Consider the following 12,546-nt stretch of genomic DNA (forward strand, 5'->3'; position numbering starts at 1 on the left):
TCCATTTTAGCCTTTAGAAACTGTTTTTCTGTATTTAAGGAGTTAGCATTAGCTTTCTTAATCAAAAGCGTTTTCTTAATCAAAAGTTAATCAAAAGCGAACGTTAAAAAACACTTATAACAACCTTTTTAACCCATCTAATTATAAAATTTAAGAATAAAGAAAGGAGCTCGGTAAAATGCGTCGGCACACATTTTTTTGACAATTGTGTTTACTTAATTGCGTCCCTATTGAGGATGGGATTGAATGTTATTAAAAATTTATAATTTTAGTGAAAAGTAAGATTGAAGAAAGTTTGACTTATATTGCCTTTCAAGTCATTAAACCATGAAAAAAAAGACGCTTCAGATGGCCGGTGAGGTATACCATTAACAAACCTCTACTAGCCAAAGCAAACAGCAAAATCCAATAACAAAAACAGACATTACATACGATCAAATCTCAATGTCTTAAAAAATTAACAAAATTAAATTAGCACATGAATGAAGACAAAATATTAAGAATTCAACAACGATAACTAGACAGAATGACCTGAAGTTCCAATAAATGCCAATGGAAACTGTGATCAGCACGACTCAATCATAAATTTCAGAATAACAACAATTAAAAAACTCGGAACAAACTCACGCAAACACAGTGTTGAAGCCATCCAAATCATAAGCTTTTAACAGAATAGCTCTTTTATTTTCACTGGTCCTCATTTGCACGAAAAGAAATTGTGAAGATATTAAACCAAGAATTCATCCAGGCATAACAGTTTTATGTAACATAACACAAAATTGCAAAAGTTTTTATTTTTACAAGAAATACAGCGCCCTCAACATTTCGGACAAATTTTTATCATAAAAGACCGCTGTGGTACGGTTGTACCATAATTTAGTTCTCATTTAGTAAAATGTACTTAATTATTTTATACTTGTCCTTGTAAAACTAAAAATCAATGTTCACATAATTATAAATTACCGCCGACTAAAAAGTCATTATTTCATACTGTTCACACCTCCCACTTTTACTCAACTATTCATTCTTTTGAATCTTCTTATTGAATTCAGTCGTTCGCAATCTAATCTCTTTTCCACTAGATAAAATCTTAGCGGATTTGAAGGAAAAATCCATCCTCATTTAATCTGTCTACATTCGCACCGCGATTGTAGTCAATTCTAAAAGTAACAATCCATTTGACGTTGGAAACTTGGATTCGCACCTCGAATCCATACATCTAAATCTACGTGGATTCACAGCACGATTGTACCCTATAGTCAGGGTTATCACATGGCGCAGTCAGCTACAAAAGAACGCGCACTCTTGGGAATCGAGCCCTTTTGGGAAAAACCGACGTTGGAACCTCCATTGCAATGGGACAGATGGCAGGTCATGCTAAAGTTAGCCATCATGGCTAAAGAAGGAATATCAATCGATACTCGTCTTGACGACCCCCCAGACAAAGTTACCCTACCTCCAGAACCCATCTACGAGGAGGACGTTCAAAACAGCACTGCTCAAAGCGAAAGAGACAGACGTACTAGGAATGAACAGCTAAAAAACTCATGGCTTAACCGATGCCAGAAAGCAGAACTTGTTGGCATACTATGTGGGGAAAAGCCTTGGAAATACTGCGACAGTAAAGCAGTATCCCTAACGTATCTCAGCCTGGGAGTTGAAGGGAGACGAATTTTTGGTTCACAGGAACCAAGTATTCAAATTGACAGAGTGACCATGAAAGTTCTTTGGGAATGCCTTGATGAAGTGTTCACCAAACAAAGGAATATTACATTTGACAGATATACATTCATATCTCGAAAACAAATGAAAGGCGAACCAGTGGAAAAGTTCTACGGGTGCCTTCGAGAACTCTCCCTAAATTGTGATTTAGGAAGCCATGAGGAATCGATAATACGGGATGTGTTTATCGCTAACATGCAAGATGGGGAAATCCAAAGAGAATTGCTAAAAGAAACACGAGAACCTAAAAAAGCTCTCGAAGTTGCGATCAGTATCGAAATGCGCATACAAACACAACTAAAAATCTCTGGAACTCCAACAACCAATTCAACTAATGAAGTCCATTCGATAAACAATGTCCAAGGATCGTGGAATAGAAAGCGACCATCTACAAATCAATTCGTAAAACCGACAATCTGTCCAAATTGTGGGTATGGTTGGACTCCCTCTCATAGACAAAATTGTCCCGCCCGTGGGAAAATATGTAAAAATTGTGGAATCGCTAACCATTTCGCTAAGGTTTGTCGAAAACCAAAACAAGCTAGCAAACCTGGATCTCGAGTAAATTACGTAGATGACTCAATTTCGGAAGCGGCTACAGTCGGCACCACGACATCAGTAACCGAACAAGTAAATAATATTAGCAAATTCCTACAACAAAAGAGCATATACGATGCCAATTACGATTCAGACTACGACGATTACGATGATAATTGTGTAGCGGCAATTTCATACAAAACTGACACCCGTGAGGTAGAACCCGTAAATTTGGACATTCGAGTTGGAAATACAAGCACGAAAGCATTGGTGGATTCAGGAAGTGTTTGTACGATCGATAACAAAAGTCTGGCAGACAAAGTGGTATCGGAATGTAAAGATAGCTATTGGATACAGTCTCCTGAAATACACGATTTAAAAACTTTCTCCAATGATATAATCAAAATAATTGGTATAATCAAGACATCAATAAAGTGTAACGACTGGATAGCCACAGATGTTGATGTAACTGTCGTTGAAGATGGTCACCGACCGATCATTGGACGAGACTTTTTCCCAAAACTAGGTTTCTCAGTAATCCAATCAAAACAAGTGGCAAACATTGATCAAAATCAATGCCCAATTAAGAGGCAGATTTCTTTTGACTTTCCTGAACTCATCACTTGTGTCGGTAAATCTTTAAAACATTCAGTAAAGTCTACATTTCATAGTGAATTTACACCTACTCATCAAAAAGGAACACGAGTACCTATTAATTTACAACCATTAGTTAATATAGAACTTAAAAAATTACTTGATGAAAAACACATCATAAAATTAAACAGTTGTTCTGACAAAAATTTCATCTCACCTATAGTCATTACAGTTAAAAGAGATAAAACAGTTAAATTAGCTCTAGATTCAAAAATTTTAAATAAGTCTATTCACAAAAACAAATATCAAATGCCAAATATTGATAATTTGATTGACACAATTCAGCAAAACCTAAACACATCCGCATCACAAGGAACAGCATATTATTCCACACTGGATTTGAAGTACGCATACAGCCAACTTAAATTAGACCCGGAAACGGCCAGACATTGTAACTTTAATTTTATTAGCGGTGAGAGAACGGGAACATATCGGTTCATTACAGGTTTCTACGGTTTAACTGATATGCCAGCAGCTTTCCAAAAAGTAATGGACTATACTTTAGTCGGACTAAAAAATACTTACTGCTTTCTAGATGACATTATAGTGGTTAGCCGTGGGTCCAAAGAAGACCACTTAAAACTTGTCTATCAGTGCTTACAAAAATTAGATGAGGATAATCTACGAATCAACTTACCTAAATGTCATTTTGCAAAACCCGAAATAGAATGGTTGGGACATAAATTCAGTCAATCTGGAATAGCTCCACTTGAGTCAAAAACAGCGGCAATCGCATCACTAACAGCACCTAAAAATTTAAAACAACTCCGATCATTTTTAGGTTCTGTACACTACCTTGGTAAATTCATTCCTAACTTATCCCAATTATGTCATCCTCTTCGTCCATTAATAAAAAAGAACACAAAATTCATTTGGAACTCGGAACATGACACACATTTCCAAGCAATGAAAAATAGAGTCGCAAACGCCACAGAAAACACACACTACAATCCTCACTTGGAAACGCGGATCAAATGCGATGCCTCTAGAGCAGGGTTAGGAGCAGCATTAGAACAACGTTCACCTACAGGTTGGCATACAGTTGCATTTGCATCTCGATTCCTTAACTCCAATGAGGAACCTTATAGCATTAATGAACTTGAATTACTAGGTGTTGTGTGGTCCGTCGAATATTTCAAATTTTATTTATTTGGCAAATCATTTACAATCATCACAGATCATCGAGCACTACTCTCAATCATGAAAGAACATAGATCAAATAAATCTTATAATAGTAGATTAACGCGATGGATTGATCGTCTTTTACCTTTTGACTTTAACATTGAACATATCCCTGGTGCAAAAATGGGGCTGGTAGATTATATTTCTCGCCAACCAAATCAAAAAGCAAAAGTTACAAACAAATATGACGAGGAATTTGCGGTAGCAACAATTACCCGCATTCGTGACGCAATTGCAGCAATTTATGTAAATACCACACCACAAACCTGCCAATCACAACACTTTAACAGCGTCATTAACACACATTCCACACGTGCCTCACATCCTCGCTCAACAAACTATTCCAATTTGCTTTCTGCCATTAATCGAAACACAAATCAGTTGCTTCTTAAATACTCTGCACACGCAGCACAATTGCAAACTCATTCTAATACCAGTACAAATCCAACTCAAATCCAGTCACAATTAAATACTAAATCCAACCAAACTCATATCCACGTAATTGAAAACCACAAAATGAGTACTTCTCCTTCACACAGCCGAAACCCGCAAACTCCCCCTACTCACAGCCGAGTGACATTTCAATCCACTCCAAATTCAGGAACGACTCGATCTTCAAATGACGGACAACCTTCCCCTAGTGTAGAAATGTCCAAAGAAGAGGTGTTTGAGAACAACTTGACACAGTTGTTCACAAAAAGCATTCTGGCCGTACTGACCAGCAAGGACGCAGTTCTGAAGGAGGTACGGGATTGCATACTTCAAGATGACCCCCAGAGATGCAAGGAAGTCAGCCCGTACCTATTCTCGTACTGGCGAGACTTGCACGTCCGCTCGGGATGTGTTTGTGTGGACGAACGCGTTGCGATTCCACACTCAATTCAAGACGCGGTCTTGGAAAGCCTCCACTTAACGCATCCAGGAAGTTGGGGGATGATAACGCTTGGCCAATACGCGTTCTGGCCGTACATGCACCGCGAAATTCTAAATAAAGCGGCCACATGCAAGCCTTGCACTGATATTGGTAAGAACCTTAAACCTGTTATTCCGGCGTCTAATTGGAAACCTTTATTGCCATGTACAGAGCCCAATGAAGAAATACAGATTGACTTTGGAGGTCCTATCACGAATGAAAAAGATCAAGATACATATTTTCTTGCATGTATTGATCGTTTTTCCAAATATCCTTCTGTAGAAGTATTTGATAAAGCAAATGGACCAAATGTACTAAAATTTTTAGACGATTACATTCAAATCCACGGTGTTCCCCGAAATATTAGACTCGATCAAGCACGATGTTTAATAGGTTATAAAGTTAAAAACTTTTGCAAACAACATAATATTAACATACTACCTGCCCCTGTAAACGATCATAGAGCCATAGGATTAGTGGAGCGTTTGATACAAACAATTAAAAGACGCTTAGGCTGCATGAAATTAGACAATAGAAATAAAACATTCACAATTAAAGAAGCAATAAAGTCAATTGTATATCAATTACGTATATGTAAACAAAAGACTACAAATGTAACACCTTTCCAAGCACATTTCGGACGAAAGCCAAACACACCACTAAGTAATATAAGTACAACACCTAAATCATCTAATCTGTCATATGAAAACATTCTTCACCACTATTTAGACGCCGACACTGTCCCTGTTGAGGACTATCTGGATGACAATGGATGGGTGACGGGAGACAGAAGCGACATTTTAATTGAAGAAGCAATGCAAAGAGCACAAGTTGACGCCGGACGCCGCTACAACGGCGAACACAACAAATCTGTCTCTCGCTTCATACTACACCCAAAACTAAATAACCCCATCCCCAGATCGGAAAAGTCACTTGATTTGAAGCTCGCTCCCAAGGTGACTAAACGATCAAAAAGAGACCTTCGCGGTCTTTGGGAAACACTGGCACCAGGAAGTACGGTTGTTCGTAAATGGGATACGACAACCGTCATCAAAGAAACCAGGAGTACCCGAAGTAAGTGTTCGCAATAGCGATATTGCTAAATTCGGTACTCGCGCCGAAAGGAATACTGAATTATGGCAATATGCGCAACGTCGACCCCTCCCATACGACAAAACCACGGAAGAAAAATTCGCACAGCACACGAAGGATTTAAAGAAAAAGTTTCGCGGGGAGATCAAAATTCGACACCGCCCAACACAGTCAGATGCAGCATCGGGCGTGTCATCTGCAAATAGTAACATCTCAAAAGCAATGTTGGCACGAAAACCACGAAAACCCCAAGCCGGAGGAAAACGGTCACGTCACACATCGGTGAGTCTGAACACATCAAATGCATCGTCTGTTGCTGCCCCTTCAGTAACGTCTTCAACCACATCTCCATCAAATACTAGTACCAAACGAAACCGACGAGCCCCAGAATATTACGGATTCGAAAGTTCGGTCAATTCGGTCAGTGACGACTCAACAGCTCCGGTTTCCAAGAAACCGAAACGAACAAATCCGGTGATTGAGACAATTCTTCAAGAAGAAGCTACACGGCCGCCAGTTCCTGATACAGATTATGAACTGACAATTACAAGCCCCTCTGCACCACCACCAGTGGGAACTTGGTTTCCTGAAGAGTACAATTACGAAGATTACGCTCGGGAAGTTAGCATGAGTGTATTCGATGCGGAAAACCAAATTTAAACTAAAACTATTTCAAACTTTCATTGTTAACTTATTGAATTATTTTCAATCTGTAATTGTTAAAATCATTTCGGAATTGCCCTGCTTTTCGATTAATTTCGCGTTTTTGTTCAATTTTAATTCTCCATGTGTGTTAGTTCTACATTCCTTTAATTTGATGTTGCATTTGTAACGCTAATTCTCGTATTATAAGTTGGATGGATTCGCATCACGTTTGTGCATTAATTTATATCGCGTGCATAAAATTTACTGCATATGTTGTTAGTTACCGTTATGTTAGTTTTCTCTTACATTCGAGACTCAATTATATTAATTCTACGGGACTCATTTATTGCTACTCACTATGTATACTATCTATAATAACCAGTACATATTTTAATATTATTCCAAATTTTATACTGAAGCAGTTTAAAATTTTTCGCTCAGCGCAGGATATGTGGTACGGTTGTACCATAATTTAGTTCTCATTTAGTAAAATGTACTTAATTATTTTAAACTTGTCCTTGTAAAACTAAAAGTCAATGTTCACATAATTATAAATTACCGCCGTCTAAAAAGTCATTATTTCATACTGTTCACACCTCCCACTTTTACTCAACTATTCATTCTTTTGAATCTTCTTATTGAATTCAGTCGTTCGCAATCTAATCTCTTTTCCACTAGATAAAATCTTAGCGGATTTGAAGGAGAAATCCATCCTCATTTAATCTGTCTACATTCGCACCGCGATTGTAGTCAATTCTAAAAGTAACAATCCATTTGACGTTGGAAACTTGGATTCGCACCTCGAATCCATACATCTAAATCTACGTGGATTCACAGCACGATTGTACCCTATAGTCAGGGTTATCACAACCGCGGTAAAACTAAAAACTAAAACAGCCTTGATTGTGCTGCTTGCCTGGTTAAAAAAAATAATTGTTCGAACTGTTAGCAAAAAATGCAATTTGATAAAAAAAAGTCAATAATTTGAAAATTAAGGATGAATGTTGGATGATTATAGTGTTCAATTAGAAAAAAACCCTAAATTTTCAATTTCAGAACACTCTCCCAGGAGTCAGAAGGAAAACAAATTCTTTGTAAAAATTGGGAATTCTTCGTTAGCAAATTTTTTGCTTGGTCTTTTCTAGTGAATTTTGCTAGAGAGTCATAAATTAATTGTGCATTTCTTTTTCGATGAAGGAAGCCTGAATTTTGAAGAAAATAGTCCAATTGTTGACAAACAATTTGGATCAAAGATTTCAGCACAACTCATTTGTCTTTGATATGAAATTCACAAAATCAACAATAGATCGAAAAAACACCAGATTGACACTAAAGACGTTCAGAGACATGATAGCTGTAATTTGCAGCCAATAAAAGAAGAAAAATCACACCGTACAGGAAGGCTAATAAAAAATGTTGCTCATAAGACAGCCTGAGCAACAAGACCAGAAGAAAAAGAAAAAGGAATGAAATATGCAAGACTGAAAATCATCTTTCATTGTTTGAAAATTTTGTCGAAGTCATTAAAATGACCATTTTGAACTCGGCGACTAATTAGATTCTCGTGTTAATCTTTAGCAACCGATTAAGTCTGTTAATAATGAGATTGTTGCATAAGACAGCAGTAAGTGCCAGAAATACTGGCAAAACTCAGCAATTCACAAAACATTTTTCAACATGAACAACGAACAAGACACATCAATTAGTACACAGATAATCACAAAACTCAAAAATTGATAAAGATTTTTCGAGAACAAATAGTGTCACAGTCATGAAAATTGCTAGCGAAGATTTAAAAACAAAAAAATGGTTTCATTAATGTCTCTCATTAGCAACCAATGAGACCTGTCGTTAGTCGTCATTGAAACTAAGTGATGAAATTACAGAAATAACAAAAACTATTGCCAAAAATCAAAATCAAATTATCTTATATTTTTTAACACGTTATTGAAATCAAGCAATTGCAAATAGGCACCACTAGAACCCATATATATCATGTTAATAGTACTCAAACAAGAGCGGGCGGAAAACAGACGTCAGTTAACCGCACTTTAACGAAACTATGCATTAAAAACCCAAAAAATTCTGCAAATTACAGTTTTTGACTCAAATTAAAGTTACTTTGAAAACATATTACGTCTTAAAATTTATCGTTTTCGCCCTCCCTTTACTTCTCCAGCGTGACTAAAACTACTAAAACCACCACTCTAATTTCACTTCTCACTGACGTGAAAAAGAAAAAATGAATAGATCTTTAAAAAAAGAGCCGCACAAAAAAGCTCCACAATAGAAATCAAATACTTTGGATTGTAAAAAGCATAAAAACCGCAAAGTATACCTGCACTCAGCTTAAAAATTTACATCTATAAACAAATGCACATTTGAAAACAAATTTTGACAAGTTTTTAATCAAAATTGATTGAAAAAAATGAGCAAAAATTCGGGAAATGTGAACAAAAACAACTGAAATGAGTCAATTTTTTTATAAACAGTAAATCATGTGGAAAACAACTAATATAACCTTTTATTTCTGTATTTTATACTTGCAGGGCTTTTTTGATATCACACACAACCCTCAACGACTATTATATCGTTCGGCCATAGTTGACTGAACAAAAAAAACATAGCTGAGCATATAGTTCCTCCCCCATTATGGTGGGTCCGAACAATTATGAGCAGACGGCTGTAACGATTGCTTGTTGATAACTTCGATAGTATAATGCCTATTTTCCAATAAGCTTTGAAATAGAATGACATTCGATGATGTGTTACCATACATTAGTTTGCAGCTTAATTTGGAAGAGATAGAAAACTTTCAAAAATCACTTAGTGTTCAAAAACAACTAATTATACATTGAAAAATCGCTTTAAGCTCTAACGAATATACAAATGAAATCAACAAACAAAATCAAATAAAAGCAATACGCATTACTTACGACCAAATCTCAATGTCTCTCCATTCTTTAAAACTTAATGAAAAGTCAAAATAGCATCAAACAAAAACTTAACTAAATCAAATAACTTGCAATTTAACAGAAAAAAATTGAGAACTGTATTTATTGAGAAAAGCCGAGGAAAAAGTGCAGAATCAGAAAAAAAAACTTTACACATTCTGAAAACTTAAATATTCAAAATCTTGAAAGCACTTAGCTATCAAAACAAACCACTCAAAGGCTTCATTCATACCCGCATGAAAAACCATTAAGACCTGTCAATATCCAATTTGTCATATGGCTACAAAAAGGACAAGTACAGGCAAAACTCGAGAAGTCGCTTCAATTTTGCAAGGAAACGTTGTCGAAGCTTACAAGATCAAAATCTACTCACTAAAAACGTTGAGGAGATTCAATTGAACCTTATATCAACTCCAATAAGGTGATATGCTACTTGTACTAATGTGCCATTAATACGACAAGGGGACAAGACTGCGCAAAAGAACCTAAAAAAATTGGAAAAAAAATTCAATAAACAGAAAGTTTAGGAAAACTCGTAGCATCGACGCAAAAAAAAACAATTGTTGAAATGAAAGATCAACAAATAGGACTTCATTATAATTCACTAGAAAAAGAAAATGACCACTCTTTTTAATAGCACTACGCTTAAAGATAGCAAAAATGAGGTTGAAATTGGCAAATCTCAAAAAATTGATAAATTTTTAAAATCATTTTTTCAAAACTGTAAGACAAAACAACCGTAAGTTTTCAACTGAGAAACTCGCAATAGATTATTTTGTTACTGCATAGAAACTCTATTGTACATGTCATTAGTCAGGCTTAGTCAAAAGACTTCACGTTATCAATTTATAAAGGCAGAATTCAAAATTTCGCGATCATTTTTATGTAAACTGTGTTGAAGCCAAAAAAACACGTGCATTTCATGGAAATTTTAAGTATTTTCATTGCCCACAAACTGGAGCTGTTGATAACTAGGTTTTGATTTGAAATGATTCTGGTCTGCAGCAAGAAATCATTCTGGTCTCCATTAAAATCCGATTGATTTCTGAACTATAAAATTGCACAACTAAACCAAAATTGATCCTGTTTCTCCTGCTTCATTTTTATACCAAAATGTAACAAATGTCACTGAAATTGTTAATTTGGCCAAAAAAAATATCAAAAACAAATGAAAAACTTTGAATACTCAACAAGTTATTTTCACAAAAAAGTTTTGTGAATTAACTTAATGCCTTGGATAATTTGTTTAATAACTCCCTAGATTCACAATTAGAATTTTCATTAATTGGACCTAGTTATAAGACCACAATAAAAACATCAAGTGCTTGAAAATCTGCAGAAATTAATAAAAGTTACAAAAACAATTTGTCGAAGCGATAAATACGATGAGCGTTACTCATAAAACACAATAATGTTTCATTAGACCTTATTGGAGCGTAAGGGGACCTCCTAATAATTGCTTTTTTGAATGAAAAAAGATTTTCTAGTAATTGGAAGAAACATTTGCAAATTTTTTTCAAAAAAAACTGAACCAAACAACAATCTGAATACTTTTTCATCCTTTTTCGAGATTCAACGATGAGGCTAAAACTTGCCTTCTTACCATGGGACAATTAGCACAATTAGCCCATATCTGTGTAAACGAAAATTGTGTCAGCAGTTTTTGTGTCTGAACCACCAATCCAAATGGACAAATTGGGCCAAATGTAGGCATATTTGAAGCCATTTTTATGAAAAAATAAAAAAAATGAATTTTCAAAAGTTTAGATAAAATGTTGCCGAAAAAGTGATTTCGAACAGTTCTCCAACTTCCTTTGATCTTTAAACGTAAATCCAATGAAACTATTGTTAACAAATTTATCATATGATCAAAATTGATCAAAGTTTGAGCAAAATTTACAAAAAATGTGACAAAAGTTACAAAAGAACGGAAGTTAGACTAACGCTTACAAATCTTTAAACCTCCGTAACTCCTCGGAAAAAAAGGGATTCGAAAAAATCCGTTTATTTTGAAATTCTACGCTTGACAAACGTGCTATTGATACCACTCACAATCCTCTGCGAAGAATATATCGATCGGCGAGAATTGACTGAACAAAAAAACCCAGTTGAGTATATAGCTCCTCCCCCCATTAAAGTGGATCGGTGCAAAAATTTTCAACCTATTTATTTTCAGTTTTTTAAGGAAAATTATTACAAAAGCGGAAAACTCTTCAGAACTCGTTTTCGAGAAGTGTCTGGAGTATCCAAAAAATTATTATAAACTGGCACTATTTTCTTTGAGAGTTGCTCACAAGGTGTCAGCTAGACTTGATATAGATAAAAGTTAATCTCAAATACTTGCAAAATCGGCATCGTTATACAAACCGTATAATCAGAAGAAAGGTTGGTAATAGGCAAGTCACGATCATGTGGCTTCTGAAAAAATTCGGTTTCTAAGGCGGACCTTAATCAATCAATGATGAAACATAAGAAAAACGAATTAGACTAATTGAAGCTGTTGCCCTCAAAAACCCCACAATGGTAGTCTTTGTGTTGTACTGATTAGAGAAATTGATGTCTTCAGTCACCCCCTCTATATAATTACAGTGTTTTTTGCAAAACTTGGAAAAATTTTGACATACTTCATTTTTACCATGAATAACGCCAGTATTGGATTCAAAAATGCTTTTGGAATCTCAAAAACTTCAATATTTTAAATATAAATCAGAACGTTAACGCGCAATCAAGTCTCAGACTTTAGGCTTGTTTACATTCAGCAGAAGCCGTTTCACATCCTGCAAAATTTTTGATGTTCAAAGTTATGGTTACAATCGTTAGGAATATGGGTCAACGCATTATTTTTCA

This window comes from Convolutriloba macropyga, chromosome 1 (genome assembly GCF_964194025.1).
Source record: "Convolutriloba macropyga chromosome 1, txConMacr16.3, whole genome shotgun sequence".
Lineage (NCBI taxonomy): Eukaryota > Metazoa > Xenacoelomorpha > Acoela > Convolutidae > Convolutriloba > Convolutriloba macropyga.